This window comes from Bidens hawaiensis, unplaced genomic scaffold, assembly GCF_021521415.1.
Source record: "Bidens hawaiensis isolate Kalapana, Puna unplaced genomic scaffold, B.hawaiensis_p1.1 tig00005943_1, whole genome shotgun sequence".
NCBI lineage: Eukaryota > Viridiplantae > Streptophyta > Magnoliopsida > Asterales > Asteraceae > Bidens > Bidens hawaiensis.
This window is the reverse complement of record NW_027491392.1, coordinates 169,908-189,892: the sequence shown is the minus strand read 5'-3', so window position 1 is coordinate 189,892 and position 19,985 is coordinate 169,908.

Here is a 19,985-nt window from a genome sequence, read left to right as displayed (position 1 = left end):
AGAAATATGATAACATACACATATCATTCCATATCCTCACGTACCATGGCAGGCTCGGGAGTGTGCGAGCTGCACCTCTGGTCGGGCACATAATTTTCGGGGGCCAAAACTTTTATATATGTGTATACTAGTCAGGTGTCTGTACGATCAGCAGTGGACGTGTAAACTCAACCGATGTTAGTACATGTGTAACCTCACAACGATATATATGTGTGTAACCCGAGGGTGGTATGCATTTAACGTGGCATCGGACGCATATCCGGTACCAGTAAGCACGTTACACAGTGCCTACGCGAGCAATCTGGTATGTATAAACAATATCATCTGCTTAACTAATGCTTGAGTAATTGGTGGCGACAATCAAGAAACAAGATGAAATGTATAGTAATTTCAAGTTAACTACTTTTTAACCCAATCCGTTTTGACGGACCTGTTCTGACTAAAAAATGTTTTAACCCGAAACCCGTTTTGACATGGCCCCTTTCGATCTAAACCCATCCCGACAAAAACTAAATTAACCTTTTTTGTATTAACATGTTCCAACCCTAACCCGTTCCGATACCATTAGTCAAACTTGCCCGACCCCGTTGTCGGTAATAACTGGTAATCACGTAACATGCTAATTTTTAAAAAATTAATAAACTATAGAAATATTATACTCAAATTAAAGAGAATAAAATGCTCATTTTTATGGTGAAATTTTTTAGAAAAAATATTAACATTGTGAAAAAGTTATGACCGTAAGGTAGTTGGATTATAATGAGGGGAAAATGTGTAATTATTTAGTAAATTAAATAAACTTGAAGAATCATTATTGTAAATTATTCTTGAATGAACAAAGACTATAGTACCACTACGTTCTTAAAATTCTATACATTGTTATTTGTAGAATATGCAATAAGAATGGTACCTCTTATAATTCAAGAGGTCCATCACTCATATATTATATATATAGTATACATATAGATATTTTTCAATAAAGGATCCGAGTCGGTCTACGTCTTCGATCGGTTGATTCGATCATTAGTTATGGTGTTTAAAAACACGTAGGAAAGTACATTCACCGGAAAACCTTTGCTGGAAATCAAGCGACGTCAACTTGGAGATGATTACTTAAGTTTCAAAGAATGGCAAAAATAGCTCATTCTCTTTATTTTATTTACATATTTACTCCTTTTAGTTTTGCTTTAGTTTTTTCTTCACTCCGAACTTAATAACTTTTATTTCAACAACATACCAAATCCTTTAAATAAGTTCAAAAAATTAAGTTTATATTAAAATAACTATATCAATTCTCATAAATTTTGTATCAATAAATCGTATATGTATTTAACTTTAGGGTTTCGAAAATTGGGGTATTACTTTAATAATAAATATTTTCTATGTTTATTATTATAATAACATTAATCGTCGTTTATAATAATTATCTTGTATATTTCGTTATTCATTAAGGCTTGTGGGCCTTTTTGTTTAAGTTCGGCCTAGATACTAAAAATCTCGGAGACGGCCCTGTCACGTACAATATCAACTAAGAGGCAATTTAATCATTATAAATCTCTATTGGTCTCCTTTTAAAAAATCTTAATCTCAAGAACGTGATTAGGATTATATTTTGTAAAATGTGTAACACAAAGGAGACTATAGACTCACGTTGCACTTAGTATGTCTCATAAGTGCACGTCTCGTATATCAAAACCCAAGTGTGTTTGGTTGAATTCAACTTCAAGAACTCGTGTTCTTGGTTGTAATGCGAATAACACAACCTTGGTCACGTGTGCTCGATTATTCGCCCCAAATAGACTCATTCTCCCAAAATAGTCTCAAATATGACAAATTTGTAGACAATATTGGCTTTCCCTAAATCTTAATATGGTTTTTGGGGTTTAATTCTTCTTTTCTCACCCTAAATCAAAACGGAGATAGATCAAATAAGTATATTAAACGTCTTTGACTAACCAGATACCCAAACTACCCAGACCGATCTACCTGAATCACATTCTGGAGGATTATTAAGACGGGTTATGGATATTTTTGACACACATTTGAAGACAACTTGTAAAGTCACCCACACTTAAATTCCTGACACCCAAATATGTATTAACCATGCAGTTCTTCTTTGGTGAACAACTAATGCGCCTAAAGAGCATCGATTGAATTTGAGGCTAGGCATTCTTATGCGTTAGTATATCTTCTGTGCACAGTCTATATATGATTTGTTGAGGGTCCTACAGCAAGTTTGGTGTTATGGCAAGTTTTTTAATGGTTCAATGAACGTTTATATCTATAACATAACACGTTCTATATATGAATTATGAGCCATTTAAGTTTATCGTGTAATTATAAGAAGTTAATAATATACTTGATATGTTCATTTTTAATGAAACGTTGAATGAATTATCTACTTAATATATATGTTTATTTGTTATAATTTGGATGTCATTTTGTGAAACTTTTCATTTAAGTTAAATTTAAAAGAAAAAAGAATCGTTAATGCAACTAAGTCTATATTGAGTAATTAAATTAGGGTTTGATTACGGGGTTTGTTTTATATTTTATGTTTTTAATATTTATATATTTTTTTGTATTTTAATTTTATCTATTATAAGGGAATTAACAATATACTTAGGGTTTGATGATGAAAGAGTTTTACAAATAACTGAGATGTTATAACTTGTTTAAAAGTTATCTAGGTTTAATGAAACCCATGGCCCGCTTAATTTTTTACTATAAAATTGTTTCATAATTATAAATAATATCTTTTTTTTTAAATCGGATATTAATTTTTAGTATATCCCTATTTTACATGATTTTCATATAAAATATTTGGTGAGATTAATTTTTAATATAACGAGATGTTATAACACGTTTAAATATTATCTGGGTTTGGTAAGACCCATACCCGTGAATTCGGGTAAAATGCACGAGACACCATCATTTACAAATAAAACAATTTGGTGTTTTGAGAGAAAATATGAAGGTTTTGTTTATATATATTTAAGATTTCTAGTTGTATTGGGCATTCAAATTTCAGACATCCAAATATAAGCTTTAAAATCCAAATCCAAATTTTATTAAAATTTAAAATTAAAACTGACCGTTTAATCAAAAACAAACCCTTATTTCACCGCTAAAGAGTTGTATCTGGTCATAAAAACCTTTAAAATAAATACAGAAAACATTCACAAGGCCATATTAATGTGTAGATCAAGCCATCAAGGTATGATAGAGGTTGGTAAGAAAAACCCTTAAATGGTGACGGGGAGCAAAATACTGAGTCCAAAAGTACTAGTATAAATGAGGGGTCAAAATCTTGACTCACTTAGTACTAGCATCTAATCAGATCTATGCAACTTGTTGAAGCTTGTGTTACTCGATCTATTTCAGACTGACCATTTAATTGGACATTAAAGTTTGCCTCAACTACCTACTTTAATGAATGATTTCACCATAAAAAAATGTAACGTTAGTCTCGTATGACATAGATTATTACCTCAATAACAATAACAAAAATAAATTACTCATTTTTTCCGTAACTTAAATAGTTTAACGAATAACAAATAGTAATAGTTAATATTTCTCATTCTTCTCTCTTAGAAATTAAAATACAACAAATGTGAACAAATTAGGTTGATATTCGTTTGTGTATCGAACATACGCATGTGCAGATAATCTATCCTACATTCCTGCACCAAAGTCCACCACCTACTTTAACGAGCAACAACCCCCTCTCTAACTAAACCCCCCCACAAAATCTGTTAACCGTTGACATCGACCTCATCTCTATTTACACCCCACCAAGAATCACCCTAATATCTCGTTACCTACTACTAAATCGATTTACCATCGCCAACAACCTCATCTTGACTTACACATCCACCAAGAAGCACCCCAACATCTGATTACCTACCATATATTGATCCATCAACACTACCAAATCTCTACACCGCCTACCTCGATCTTTTGTTATTGATTTAAGATCTCTTTTAAATGTGAAATGATTGGTAAATTGAAAATACTAAGAATAGTTTATTGTTTGAGTTGTGTTTACAAAGGAACTATCTATATATAAAAGTGAAAGCAGATTGTAACTTAAATAAGAAAAATATAAAAGAAAACAATGGAGAATCACATGATTTATGCTCCCAACAGTCATGCACCTAGTCTTTTTCTAGCTATTGATATGTTCCAAATAGGGAAATGGTATGTAATTGATGTTTATTCTAACATGTCACACTTCAAAAGTCTTAACCTAAGGGGGAGATGGTGTTTTCATTTACATCACTCATCACACCTAATGGGATGGTGACAACTCACCCCAATCAAATCCATCACCAGTGATGGAATTTAGTAGGGGTGGTGGTGTGATGTGATGAGGTTTTTTTTTTATTAAATAAATACTATCCTCACCTATCAAAAGGGCAATTCCGACAATGACCCACAACCTCAACCTCACTTCTGTTACATACATAGAAGATAAGATCTTCTTTCTTCATCTCTTTGGATGTATCTATTCTCATTACCATGAATAATAATAATAATAATAATAATAATAATAATAACAATCCATCCCATCACTAAATAAATAAAACGATGTCGTCATGGTCCAACAACAACTTTCCGACGACCACCTCGCCGGAACTTAAAAACTCCGACAAACCACCGATGCAGATCTGGTTCAATTCTCCTCCAACGGTAACATTTATTGCAGATCTGATTCAATGCCCGGCTTCAACGGTCACCTCCTCGGGGCTCACTGCGTGATGGCCATCACGCGTGATGGGGCACCAGCGGCGGTGTTTGTAATGCCATCACGCGTGATGGTTTCCCATCACGCACCACCCCGAGTCCCCTAAACAGCGGAAAACTTGACTAAATCGTTTCGGGTAGTGACAGATTTTGTTTCAGCCAATTACATTCAAGTAAAAATTTTAAATATAAGTTGGAATTTATTCAACCGTCAGAGTTATTACACGTGTCACATTACATGGTTTTTATTCAACTTATAAGTCCAACACGAACTCAACATTTTTCATTCAAACATACACTACTATTTTTCCCGTGCTCTCCGTGAAGCTCCACCGTTTCATTTTACTAAAAAGTATGTTGAGTAATTTTGTCAACACGAATGTTGATGAGTTTCTCGTTTAAAAATACTTTTATGTAAAAACCATGGTATAATAGTATTCAACTATTACACCTCAAATCCTCACCATTCAACGCCGATGGTATTTAATTCCTCACCGTTCTACGAAGATGGTATAAAATCATTTAGAACATAACATTTTATAAAACTTTCAGTCATTCGCCATTATTTTCAATATGAATATAATTTTCAACTTTTTCCAAACATAGTAATATATTTCTTAAACAAAACGTGTTAGTTGTAAACGAGCAAAGAGTACAACATATGTATGACAATAATTATGATAAACCTGATTCATACCAAAATCAAAATATTCACACTGTTTCAACCAGAGCGATTGGAAGAGTGGAGGGCGGCGCCCCGATAGATCTACCAATATTTTTAGGCCCTTTCTCTCTAGTTTAACGGTTTTTTCTTTCATAATGACTCGTCCCATTTAACACAATTTGTAAAATATATAGTCATTTGTTTCATATGTTTCCCCAAATACATTTATAAATCATTAAAATAAGGGGATTTACAAGAAAACTCACATTTTCCTCAGCTCAGATAACATTCAAGTATGATATAATATTCAATCGACGTCAAGATCTTATTAACAGTCATCCAAATGATAACCGGATTCATATGTTTAATACGAAGTATATTTACATAGATATAAATATAATCTTATCCTAACTTAATTAATTTATCCCTGCGTGTCTTATTTATGGTAATTCTAATAACTAAAGTACAAACTTTTATTGTCTAAGAAAAATCGTAATTTAATCTAACGTTTCGAAATATCCTATAAATATATTGGAACAACATAGTTTCAAATAATTGTTATAAAACTAATATATGTTTTCGAAACTAAACTTGAACGTTATTTAATAAAAAGTATACATTTATTTTAAAATATAATATATTGTTATTAATATATTATCTGTCATATAGACACGTGTTTGAATTTTGACACTAATATTATATACTATATTGTTTTAAGATAACATAATATAATCATTATTATTATTTATACCGAAACACGTTATATTAATATACTTTAATGCAAATTTTGTTTTCATATTTTATATAAAATTTTACATATTCTAAAAGTATATTGATTTTAATATTGATGGTGGTTACTATCTGGATAAACTATTTCAGTCCAAATATCGTGTATATATACACACACACGAAATCGTCCAAGTCTAGATTGCACCATTTTTAACACGTGTGGTCGTGAATTTATATCGGTTATTCACTTCTATACTCTTGCTTTTAACGTTTGTTTGTAAACTAACTATAGTTAAAATAATCATGTATCATATTTTACTATTCCAAACTATACTTCATAACACTATCTAGCCAATCTATCAAAATCTAACTTTATCAAACTTTAAGAGATTAAATGCATACCCTCTCGCGTGCAGTTCACATATTAAAATCTACTTATAGCCCACATGCAATGCAATGCGATCTGAGTATACCAACATGTTCATTTTGTATCACAAACATTTATCTAGTCTTGGATCGTCCATGCAACAACTCGAAACCTACATGCAACCCGTTTTAAAAAACTGTTTTCGTTCGACAATCTGATTACAAATGGATTGGAATAACACCCAACATTACTGACATCTGATGGACATTTCTTCTGGTGGAAATTATTATCTATATGTTAAGAAGGTCTAATAAAAATTTCAGCTCGATTCCTCTTTCAGAACACCGGGAATTTGTGTTTCTTTAGAGCTGCGTTTCGCAAATCCGCCCAGAAATTCAGTCACGAAAACGAGCCTAAAAACCATACTTATACAGCTCAAAACCACATCTCAACCGTTCAAAATGATTATCTATGAGGTATAAATCGTCTGTAGAAAAATCAAGATGATCGGACCGTTAGATTTCTCGCTATAGATCAATATGTGCAGACATTCAAAATAATTACAATCTCTCCAGCTTTTAAAACTCATTTTTAACGAGCTTAAGCTTAGATTTATAACAAACGGAGCTTACCATTGTGTTCGGTTTGATCTCGTTAATCTCACACAGATCACAGATCTGAATTGTAATTAATCTAACATGGATATAGTTCATGATTACTCTTGATTATATGTTATATGTTATTATTATTAGTATTAGTTATATATATATGTGTATGTATAATATTAAGATGAAGATCGAGAGAGAAGATTGGGCAGAACTTCGTTAATTAACTCTCAAAACTTAGATTAATTGTGAACATGGTTCACATATAAATAGAAGATAGGTCTACTTCGCTAACATTCCGTAGCGAACTAGACACTACTTCGTTACATACAAAAACAGATAACTTAAACATAACGAATCATCTCCTGATTCGTTAAACATCCTTAACGAATCAGGGAGATCTTAACTTAGAGCTAGTTCGCTAAACATCCTTAGCGAACTAGACTCATACATTAGCGAACTAACTTAACATTAATATTTTATTACATTAAACAAAACGTTAAATACGTTAAAGATAAATACAAAGACTCGAGACGCAAAACCGTGCACTAACAGACACCTCCTCGTCTTGAGCTCTTTGTCTTTAAATTACTTGAAGCGTTTGGACTGCCAGTCTCTGCAACTATGAATTCCGTTTTCATAACAAACACGCACAACGCGTTGGAATTGCGTAGCCAGGTCATAGTCTTCATGGCGCTCAAACAAAATCCTGTTCTTGTGTAGCACATCATTGTCAGTCTCGGTTAAATTCACCAACCACATCGGGTCAATGATCTTTATCAGCTCAGTCTTCAACCCTGTACCAAGAACAATGACTGCCTCGCCAGTACGATTATCGTAGTACCAGCGGTTGAAGGATAGATGCATGTGTTGGTTCAATGTCTTTACTGGCACCCTCTTCATCGTCTTTGGCGGCTTTACTTTAAGAACCAACTTCTTCCAACCAGTCCTTGGGTCAATCTCATTGAGATGCTTACGGATGGGAATCTGTGGTTTGAAAAATTTGAACCCGTGGTTTATTTCAAACAACAAATGTTGGTGAAACCAACTTGCATGTTTATTCCCACCTCTATTAATGAATAGACGGTACGCCAGAGTTCGTACGTCCCACCTTGGTAATGAGAGAACATCAGACATCCTTTCGTAGTACTGGACGCCTTTCTCCCATTTGACAATGCATACTTTAAGATCAGACTCAAACATCCAAGAAATAATATTACCTTGCACCTTTGACACGACCTTAAATGAAGTCTTTTGATTAGCCTTGGCTCGTGCAATAGCTTCATCTTTCTGTTCTTGATCAACAAATCTGTATGCTTTGATAATCTTACTTGCTTGCTTGTGTCTGAACCAACTGTTAATCTCCTCAAGCGACGAGTCGAGAAGCGAGTCAGAATAGACATTTGTGCCCTTAGAATTCTTCTCAAGATGGTCTTCTGCTTCTTTTACAATCTTCTCATTAAACACTGGAGCACCCTGATCAACATTAGTGTGTTGAAACAGATCAGGGTAATCCTCAGCAGTCACATCCTCCATCTCAACTTCCTCATTCTCATAAATAAAATCCGTCCTCATCTCCACAGTAGGATAATTCAAGATCTCTTCATCATTGATTACCTCAGCATCATGCTTAGTCTCTAACACGGTCATCTTATCTTCATTTAGACCAAGCAAGATCGCGATCTGCTCTCGTGTCAGTGACCTATCAACAAACTGCCCCACATCTATCTCATCAGCATTCACCATACTTCTAATCACCCCTTACCATCCATAAATATTCACGTATCGGCCTCAATCATCTCAATTGGTTTAGCAGCCGTATAATCACGATAAACAATAATCTGTTTGCCTGAATCATCAACAGAACTCGTACCCGCACAAGAAGCTGGGTCTTGAGTTTGTTTAGGCTCACCACCAACACCAGACTCATCATCATCAGGATCTTCCTCATCATTCTTGATCTTCTTTAAAGCATCATCTTTGCAAGTCAATTGCAAGATCAGATCCTCTTGTTCTTTAAGTTTCACCCCCTGAGACTCAACAATCTCACGTAGGGCCTTTGTTTCTTTTTGACAGAAAGAAACATAACTGAGTAGCTTCTTCTGGTTCTCCATCGAGCGTTCTTGATTCATCCGATCAGCAGACATTTGGTTTTCATACAAATGAAGGAGATTCAAAACCATATCTGTCTGGCGGTTTGGTGGCATAGCATACAAAGATGGATGAACAGGTTGGATTGGTCCCGAGGCCTTGTAATTCTCATAAATGAGAGATCACTAGGTGGAGGAGGCCTCATAGACGGTGTTGTAAGAACAGTAGAAAGTATGTCAGACGGCAATGGTATTTCAGATAAGGCCGATTGTGGAATCATACCTAACTGCTCATGAGGAACCATTATTGTTGTCAATGTTAGAGCCGGAGTGCTAGTAGTAGATGGCACTACCGGACGTTGAGACATAGGTTGACGAGGCGGTGGAACTCCAATAATCACACCAGCTCCAGCTGATACTCGTCTCTTTGCTGGAACTTCAGAAGCTGGTGCTTTACCCTTTCGTTTCCTTTCAAGCTGAGCTGCAATAGTAGCAGCTAACGCAGCTTCGACAACAGCTTGTTGTTCTCGTAGATCTGCATCACGATTACCACCGTTTCCACCATCTCCATTACCACCATCACCTCCATCATCACCATCATTCCCACCTTCTCCTCCCTCAAGCTCGGAATCCAATTCATCATGGATCCAGCGATCCTCGGGAGGACATACATAATTAGGATTAATGATATGACCAATCATTCGTTTGTCCCGTGGCCTCTCCTTACGATAAAGCGTCATTCTACGCACCGTGTCAGCCTTCATGTGTTCAAGATCAAGGACATCGTTCACTAACGTTCGATCAATCACCATGTTTGGGATAAGGTCTTGAATAATCAACTGTAGAAATTGGTGATACATCAAGAACTTCTTTTTCTGAGTCGTCTGTTGAACTTGTTCTTTCAGATGATCGAAAACCAATTCTGAGTAGTTGAATGGCTTGTTGAGAATAAGAGCCACAAAAGCCGACTGCAAACTGATACGGCATTCATCAAAACCACCTTTACGACCACCCATGCAATGAATCAGTACGTGTAAAAGATACTTGTAAGGTGGGCACAGTCCGTTATTGTTAAACATAGAATCGTCAATGTTTCTACCATAAAATACCCTTGAAAATAGGCCCTTGATTAACCTCTTATCAAACTCACTTGGATTAATATCATTATCCCCAAACCGAAGCACCCTTCTAATCACATCAACATCCACAGTAATAGGAGTTTGATTGATTGTTGCACGAATATGATTCTCGGTGTCAACGAACTCAGCAGTATTCCAGAACTGCCTAATAATACTCAGATAAACCTTAGGTTTGGCAGTTACAACATATTGTATCACCGAACGACGTAGAAAAGCTAACATAGTCCCAAACATAGCTTAATCAGCAACGTCTGAATCAACATAGGCACAAATGTTGTGCTTCTTGTCAAAGGACAACAATTGGATTTCTTCTTGTTCTTGGGGTTGTTCTTGTTCTTGGGGTTGTTCTTGTTCTTGGGGTTGCTCTTGATCTTGGGGAGCAACGGGTGGATCTTGATCCATTTGATCGGCCATTTCACCAAATAAATATAAACGATTATAAGTAATGAGAAAATGTAATATGCATTTAGCAGTGATAAGTAAAGTTTATATTTAATATATCAATTTCGTGTTGATGTGTCATAATATAGAAGGTGTATTTAATTTTGTGTGTAATCGATGTATTGACGCGTTTAGACGGTTGGAATAATTTATTAAGTACAATGATTAGTAAATTTAATTAAATAATTAAAATGAAAATGTCATTCGTTTTGATTATCAATCTGTTTCGTTACAAATATGTAACGAATCAATTGATTCGCTATCAGGTAAATATGTTAACGAGATAGACACAGCGAATTAACTATAAATAATAACGAACAAAATTCCAGTTCGTTTCAATTTTGACGAACCCATGGTTGACTCGTTGAGAAAAAGATTCGCTGATCTAATTCGTGTGTGCCCTTAACTAATTGGACACTAAGCAGTTCCAATTCGCTAAGATTAACGAATTGTCAATAGAGACTTGATCTTTGACTCTCATAGTCTAAGTCAAAATTAGATTAAGAATACTGAACGTCAACAACATAAACCCAACATCAATTAATCCATAATCCTCGTTGGATAACCGAATCAACAGGCGTAGTGATCTCGGAAATACAGTACGAATCACACAATGTTGAAATTTAGGCTCAACACTATGAAATAAATTAAGTGTACTCGGAGTTTTAACAGAGTATAAACCCCCGAAAACATAGACCTTCAATCGACCCGGCAAACAAGAATCAAAACATTGATTAACGTCTACCAAGGGTCTCAGAATCACATTCCGATGACAATGAACTATACATAGACCATATCAACACAGTATAGTATATATAAATAAGAGTTTTAAAACTCATAAAACCCTTATAACAAAACTTGCATAATTAGCCTATCAAGACAGTGTCATTTTTGACGAAAATCACATAGAAGTGATTATCTATACCTTAGTTACACACTGATGTATTCAAAAGTTCAAAATTCGAAGTTTGAAAAATCAGAGAAAAATTTGAAAAGGGTTTCTTTAGGTATAAGGAAGAAGGTGAATAGTGAAGGACGGTTCGTTTAACATGTCCTTTATAAACTTACACTCTTCCCAATGTACCCTATGTACGAATCAAACAGATTCGTTAGTGATTTAAATAACGAATCAACTGATTCATTCTCCTTATCTGAACACGTGGCATAATGAATTAAAATTCAAATTGTGTCCTGATTCGTTAAATATGCATAACGAATTAGATGCATTTCGTTACAGAGTGCGGAAGTGAATTAGAGTAACGAACTAAACTGTAGTTCGTTAAAGAATAACCTAATTCGTTATCCATAAATAACGAATAAAACATTATTTAATTTTAAATGAATAAATAATAATTAAATGAATAAAATAAATAATTTAAAAATTATCCAAATAAACAAATTAATTAACTCAAAAAAAGGAATTACCGAGGACTTTTATCCCGATAAATCTATACTTTAAAAACGTTTCACCTTTTGAAACCTATAAATGAATCATTTAAATAATATGTAAAAACGAAGTGAAAAATACTTTTGAGATTTTGTAATATATAAAGAATGTATTTTCATGAAAATAATCCGAAACAGGAAATATAAAATCTTTTTGTGTTTTATATGTTTTTCAAATCAGTACATATTTTTGGTATTTTGTCGAGTTTGAGCAAAGAATCATATTGACCAAATTGCCCTTCCATCACAGTTTTATATTTCAGCGATATTGTGACTGGCGTTAAGTCGGTCATTGGTATTGTTGTCCACGTAAATCTAATAAAAAACTTTCAAGTGGTTTTGTGATATGATTAAATGGTTCAATTATTGCACAGAATATCAGAAACTATCAGCCTCTAATCTCGGTTCAAGCTTAATTTGATTTTTTCCATATCACCCCAAGTTGACTTAAACCATTATATTGTTGATCAAAATTTGATTTTATAGAAGTTTATGAGCAATGCATTGATTTTCTGTTACTGTGAGTGAGTATGCACGAGTCCATCTGTCGGCTTACATACATTGTATCCCATGGGGTCCGTTTCTTAATGGTATTAAGAAGCGCGCAAGGGAGGAACAATGTATGACTAACAGTGGATTTTGATCAACTCAGTAATTTGGAAATTTATACGAAGTACAGCAGTGATCAAGTTTAATGACTTTGGGTTTTCTTTAAAAGAGAATGAAATATTCATGCATACGATTACCCAGATGATTAAGCGGCATAAAGACTCACAGTGTCAAGAACCTCAAAGCTTGTTATTTGCTTTATTTTGTTTTTGGTTGATCAAACAAGTATAAGGCTTGAATATAACGGGTTATTACATTTCTGCCATCCTCACCGAGACTTTTCTAGAGACTAACACCCCTTTCAATTTGGCGTTTCTTTATGTTTATATCACATACTTTACTCTACTTGTTTGTTTTAAGACCTACCAATACACCAATGCAATTAAGCACACAGTCTTTTAAGCTTACTTCTTGCTGGATTTGGAGTCAAGATAGTCAATGTACTATCATGTTCTCTTTTTGCTTCAAAAACTCAAAATTTTGAGGAGCATAAAAATAAAGATAAATTTAATCGCCCCAGTTAATGTAAGTCTATAAATAAATGGCTGTTCTATCAATTCAACAAGTGAATAATAGGACCAAGACATGCAAGCATGCTTCACAAACTTAAATAACCGACATAATTTTCAGCGAGAAAATAATCTAAAAACGCATAACGAATGCCCCAACTATTTTTCATTATCTAGTGAATGGCTAGCCTGATTATTCACAAGTAAACGTCAGGACCAAACATATACAACTATATGTCCTTCAAATGTAGATAATTGACATAATTTTCAGCAAACGCATGCAAAAATCTTTTTGGTTTTTCTATATACATAATTTAAAAACACAATATTTTTGTCTTTTTCAATTTTCTTATAAACAAAAATAAACTTCACAGTCTTTTTGGATTTTCGGATTTTTCTGTACAAACATACAAATTTTAAATCACAATCTTTTTGGATTTTCAAATTTTAAAATGTTTTTGGTTTTTCAAAGAGAATTTTAAAGGAAAAACATTAAAGAAAAGAAATCACAATATTTTTGGATTTTAAGAATTTTAAATGTTTTTGGGTTTTATCTATACAAACGAAAAACACAATCTTTTTGTATTTTCTAGTTTTTCACCCCCTAAAACCAAAATAAATTTTATCAAAAGTTTTGGTAAACAGATCGGCTTTCAGAAAGTCAGTATGTACTTTCTCAAGATCAATCAACTTCTTCTCAAAGCAATCCCGTATAAAATGATATCGAATTTCGATATGTTTTGTTTTCGAATGTTGTACGAGATTCTTTGTGATAGAAATTGCAACAAAATTATCAATTGAAATAGGAGTAGTAAGAAACTTCAAACCGTAGTCGCGAAGATGTTGTTGTATCCACAAAACTTGGGAACAGCAACTCAAGGCTGCAACATACTCAGCTTCGGCGGTTGAAGTGGAGACTATTGTCTGCTTCTTACATTGCCAGGAAACAAGTCGGTTTCTTAAAAATTGACATCCTGCAGTCGTTGATTTGAAGTTGATCTTGCAACCTCCATAGTCCGAGTCTGAATAAGCAGTAAGATCAAAAGTATCATCCTTGGGGTACAATAACCCAATGTCTGGATTTCCCCTAAAATATTGAAGAATTCTCTTAACCGCAGCTAGTTGAGTCACTCGTGGACTTTCTTGAAACCTAGCACAAAGACAAACAGCAAACATAATGTCGGGGCGAGAAGCCGTTAGATACATTAGAGATCCGATCATGGCACGATAGAGGGTAGGATCAAAGGTATCCTCCAATTCATCCGGTGATAAATTGTGACCAACGGGGAGAGGAGTAGAAAGGATTTTTCCGGCAGATATCTTGAATCGGCTTAAGACATCGTTCATAACTTTGTTTGATGAATAAAGATTCCGTTAGCAGACTGGTGAACTTGCAATCCTAAGAAGAAATTCATCTCTCCCATCGAGCTCATCTCGAACTTTGTTTGCATGGACTTCTCAAACTCCTTACACAACGTGTCGTTTGTAGACCTAAAAATAATGTCGTCGACATAAATCTGAACTAGGAGAAGATCGTCACCAACAGTTTTAGGAAATAAAGTGCAGTCGACAGTCCCTCGTTTGAAGCCGTTATCAGTTAGATGGTCGGCAAGCGTGCCATACCAAGCTCTCAGGGCTTGATGTAAACCATACAGGGCCTTGTTTAATCGGTAAACTCGGTCTGGATAATCAGGATCTTCAAAACCAGGAGGCTGTAAAACAAACACTTCCTCGTGTAGTTCACCATTGAGAAAAGCACTTTTAACATCCATTTGATAAACCTTGATGTTCTTATAAGCAGCATATGTAGGAAGATTCGAATCGACTCTAATCTTGCAACTGGAGCATATACTTCTGTGTAATCAACACCCTCTTGCTGATGAAAACCTTGCACCACTAGACGTGCTTTGTTTCTGAAAATCACCCCTCGATCGTCTTTCTTACACTTAAATACCCACTTAGTCGGAATTGCTTTCTTGACTCTAGCAGGCTTGTCGATTAAATCCCAAACACCCAAACGTGTAAATTGCTGTAATTCTTCCTGCATAGCTTCTACCTAAGAAGGATCTTCAAGTGCCTTACGAGCCGTCGTCGGCTCAACTTGAGATAGAAAGCAAGTGAATTTTGCAAGATTTACAATTCCTGATGAATGTAAATCAGCATATGTACATAATACATTATTATCACTTGACGAAGCAACTTGATGACGTGTACGAATGCCCACATCAAGTTCTCCAATGATGTTTTCCTATGGATGATAACCATGAATCCAAAGTGTAGGATTCTCAGGAACAACAACATTATCAAATAAATTAGTATAATGTTCACCAAGCTCAGGAGATGAAACATTATCACTATCAAGTTCAATAACTTGGTCATTAACTTGCTCATCATCAGAAGAAGAAGATACATTATCAAAGACAGCTGGAGAAGCAACATGAGGTTCCTCAGTTGGAGCTATAGGTGGAGCTTCAACATCATTAGAACTTGAAAATCGTGGAATAGTCAAATGATCTTCAAAGTATGCTCAAACCAGGTCTTCGTCTATGTGTTCAGTCGATGGAGTAAATGAATTAAATAAACTATCATAGTCAAACATCCAGTCGGAACCTTTCCCTTGAGGAGACGTTGTGTACTTTTGACAGTCCACATGGTACCATTCCTCAACACAACTAGATGTGAAGTTAAAAACCCTTTTCTTTGGAGATGCATATCCCAAGAAATACCCTTCGATAGCTTTTTCTTCAAATTTACCTGCATCCTTCTTTAACATTGTGCACGGACACCCAAACGGTTCCAGGTACATTAAGTTAGGTTTTTGATTATTCAACAACTCATAACTTGTCTTTTTGAGTCGTTTAACAGTTAGAACTCGATTAAGCGTATAGCAAGCTGTCTTCATTGCCTCATTCCAAAATTGGACGGGAAGCTTAGAATCAGCGAGTATAGTTCTTGCAACTTCAATCAAGGTTCTATTCTTTCGTTCAGCAACACCATTTTGTTGAGGTACATATGGTGCACTGTATTCTCGATGAATTCCTTTTTGAACACAAAAGAAATCTAATACAGTGTTTTTAAATTCAGTACCATTATCACTTCGGATTCTCCTCACCTTTTGTTTGTATAGTGATTCGATCTTAGTGATAAGGTTTTGTACCAAAACCGGTGTTTGATCTTTCGAACTCATAAATAATACCCATGAGTATCTTGAATAATCATCAGTCACTACAAGGCAATACCAATCCCCAGAAATACTCGCACGATTCACAGGACCAAACAAATCCATATGAAGTCGTTCAAGAGGAGTATTAATGGAATTCAATAACTTAGATGGATGTGTCTTCTTCTTCTGCTTGCCCTTTTTGCATGCAATGCAGCGATCAGATAATTTAAAATTCTTCAACGAGATACCCTCCATTAAATCATTAGCCATTAAATAGTTCATCTTACGAACATGTATGTGACCCATTCTACGATGCCATAGAATCGAATCTTTCTCGGTTGCTTTCGAGACAAAACATTCTTTGATCGATGTAAATACTTTAAAGCTCATGTTTAAGACATAAATATCATTCGATCGTGGTGATCACAAGACAATCATGTCCTCGGGAATAACATAACCCGGTTTCAAGATAAGACATTCTTTGTCAGTAAATATCGTAGTGTACTTTTTATCGTAAATCTGCGAAACACTTAATAAGTTATGATCCACCTTGTCACAATAATTTACTTTTTCAAAAGTAATGTGACCATTTGAAACTTCACCCTCTTGTGTGACCATGCCCCCAGAATTCCCAGCAAACGCTACATAACCCCCATGAATATTTCTCACATTGGTTAAGAGGTCGAGATTCCCAGTGATATGGCGAGAACATCCACTATCCATTATCCAGTTTTCACCAGACACAGTCTTGGATGCACCCTGCACACAAAGTAAAGATGATTAGTTCAAAAAGGCAGCCCAGGCCTCAGTCTTGGGCACCTTTTGGTTTTCTCTTTGATCATTAACTTGAACAGACATCAACTGTTGTTCAGCAACCTGAGAATATGTTGCAGGCTTTCTAGACTTTCGTCTCAGATAAGCAGCTTGAACAATATTTGAATTTGTGTTCCTACAAATGGGCTCAAACGGATCAAACTTTGGTTTTACCTGACCATGTGTCTCATTAACATGAATAACCTTCCGAGGATTCACATTAGAGAACATAATATGAGTATTATCAGCATACGACACAGGTCGTTTCAGAATCTCCTTTATCAAAGGAACCAGTTTGGAATGGTCTTTGATAAAAGGATGAAGATTCTGATAGCTCTTCTGACTAAAATTTCTCACTACATGACCATGCTGACCGCAAAGAAAACAACTTCGCATGTCCACACGATGATGTTGAGAATTAGTTGAAGCAAATGATGCAGAAGATTGATGATGGCTCACATTTTTGGTCATGCTCTTAGCAAACTCATCAGATAATTCAGATTTCTTTTTCAAGTAAAAATCTAAGTTAGAGCTATTTGAAAAACTTTTCAGAGTATCTGTTCCCGTTGACTTTACAAATTTAATCCTTTTAGCATGTGATAATACTTGCTTGTCTTTAGTCAATGGATCAGAAGAAACTGATGTTTTTGCTTGAGCATAAAGACGTTAAAGTTCTTGAATTTGTGATGTTTCATTTTGAAATACACTCTCAATCAGTTCTGGTTTAATGATGCTAATTGGAATGTCTTTCTCAGAAAACATTGTGTCAATTCCTTTCAACTTGAAAACTCTAACATATGATGGCTTAGAACTAGGAGGATTAATAAAATGCATTAAGTCGTTATCAAAAATCTTTGGTTTATCTGACTTCTTTGCCTTCACTGGTTTAGTTTTCACAATTTCTTCCTTTTTCACTTGAGACTTGAATGAACCATACACAGCTTCCTCAAATTCTTAAGGCTCTCAAAGAATATGATTAGAACTTGGGATGTTCTTATTCTTGTGTATTACCTCAGGTTCAAACACGTCCTCGATAATCACTTTGTCAACATTCTCAACAAAGACTTTGTTGCTTTGAACATGAGTTTTTTGAGAAGCAACTTGAGTTTTAACAGTTTCTGTTTTAACCGGTTTAGATTGTTCAGAAATCACAAAGTCTTTTTCAATCAAATCCTCTTCTTTTCTAGCAAAATGATTAATTTTATAATCATTGTGAAAAGGTGGCGGAATTTCAACAAAACCGATACCTCTCTTTGAATCTTTTTGTTTTCCAGACACTTCAATAATTTCATTCAACAGAAAAGAAGAATTTCTAAATTTACCCAATTTGTTCTTCAACTCAAGAACCTCATTCTCAAGCTCTGTTATCTTTGATCTATGTTTCAAAATTTCTTGAAACTTTTGGTCAATAATTGTCATTTTCACAGATAACTCAGCCTTGAGATCGTGGTTACTTGTCGACAATGCTTCAATCTTTTCTCGAGATCGCATTTGAGATTCAAGAGATTGTCGATAAGTATCCTTCAGAGAAACAATTTCTCTTACAAGATTATCATTATGATTTTTCAAAGCTTCTAACTTAGGTTTGTTAGATTCACAATCAACACATGATACTTTAACAGATGAAGTAGCAGAGATAGAATGACTAACCTCATTGATCTTGGCCATGCAAGCAAATACAGTTGGAGACTTGTCACATGAATTGTCAGAATCAGATTCTAAATCATTATCAGAAGACTGCTCACTTTCACTTGCATCTTAACAGTCTTTATGTAACCCAAACATAGCCAAATTTGCTTAAGTGTCATTACACAGTAACCGTTGTGACCAATCATTTCCATCTGCCAACATTGCTTGTGATGTAGAAGTAGATGGTTTCTTTTCAGCATCACTACCTCGTGATGTAGAAGAATTTTGATGTTGACCACGAGAACAAGTATACTCTTTCTTTGGTTTGTCCCATTCCTTTGCAAAATGCCCAAATTCTTGACAATTATAGCATTTTACTTTCAACTTGTCAAAATCCAATTTCTTGTTTAAGGCCGGTAGATCTTTTCCAGTTCTTTGCATTAATCTTTTAACTTGAAGGACGATCATAGCCATGTTACACTTTAAATCAATGATTTCCAAATCATCTGGATCAATTTGATCATAATCCTCATCAGTTAAATCACTTGTGGCAATCTTACTACTCACCAAGTTTTCATATGAAGAAATGAAAGCTGTCAGAAAAGCAAAGTTTTGCTCAGCTTCCTTCATATTGACACTAGGTGGTGAAGCAAATGGATTAGTAGTAGTTGGACTTCCAGAACCACAGACAATCCAGAATTACCAGCAGAGTAAAAACATTCTTTTGGATCATTAAACATAGTTGATTCTTTTTCACTTGCAGCTTGAGTAAGGAAAGCAGTTATTGGAGAGATCGTTGAACTTAGAGGCATACTTCCACCATAGAAAGCAGGATCTTGACTTTCCTTGGAGGACTTTTGACACTTAAGATTGTATTCTCTGGCTTCAATCTTTTGTAAAAATTCAAGTGCAGTCAAATCTTCATTCAAGAAGTAATCATTCTCTTTCAAAACCATTAGAAATGTTGAGTAAGAACTTGGTAGCACACTCTTAATAGTGTCAAGTTTATCAGTCTCAGAAATTTCCAATTTCATC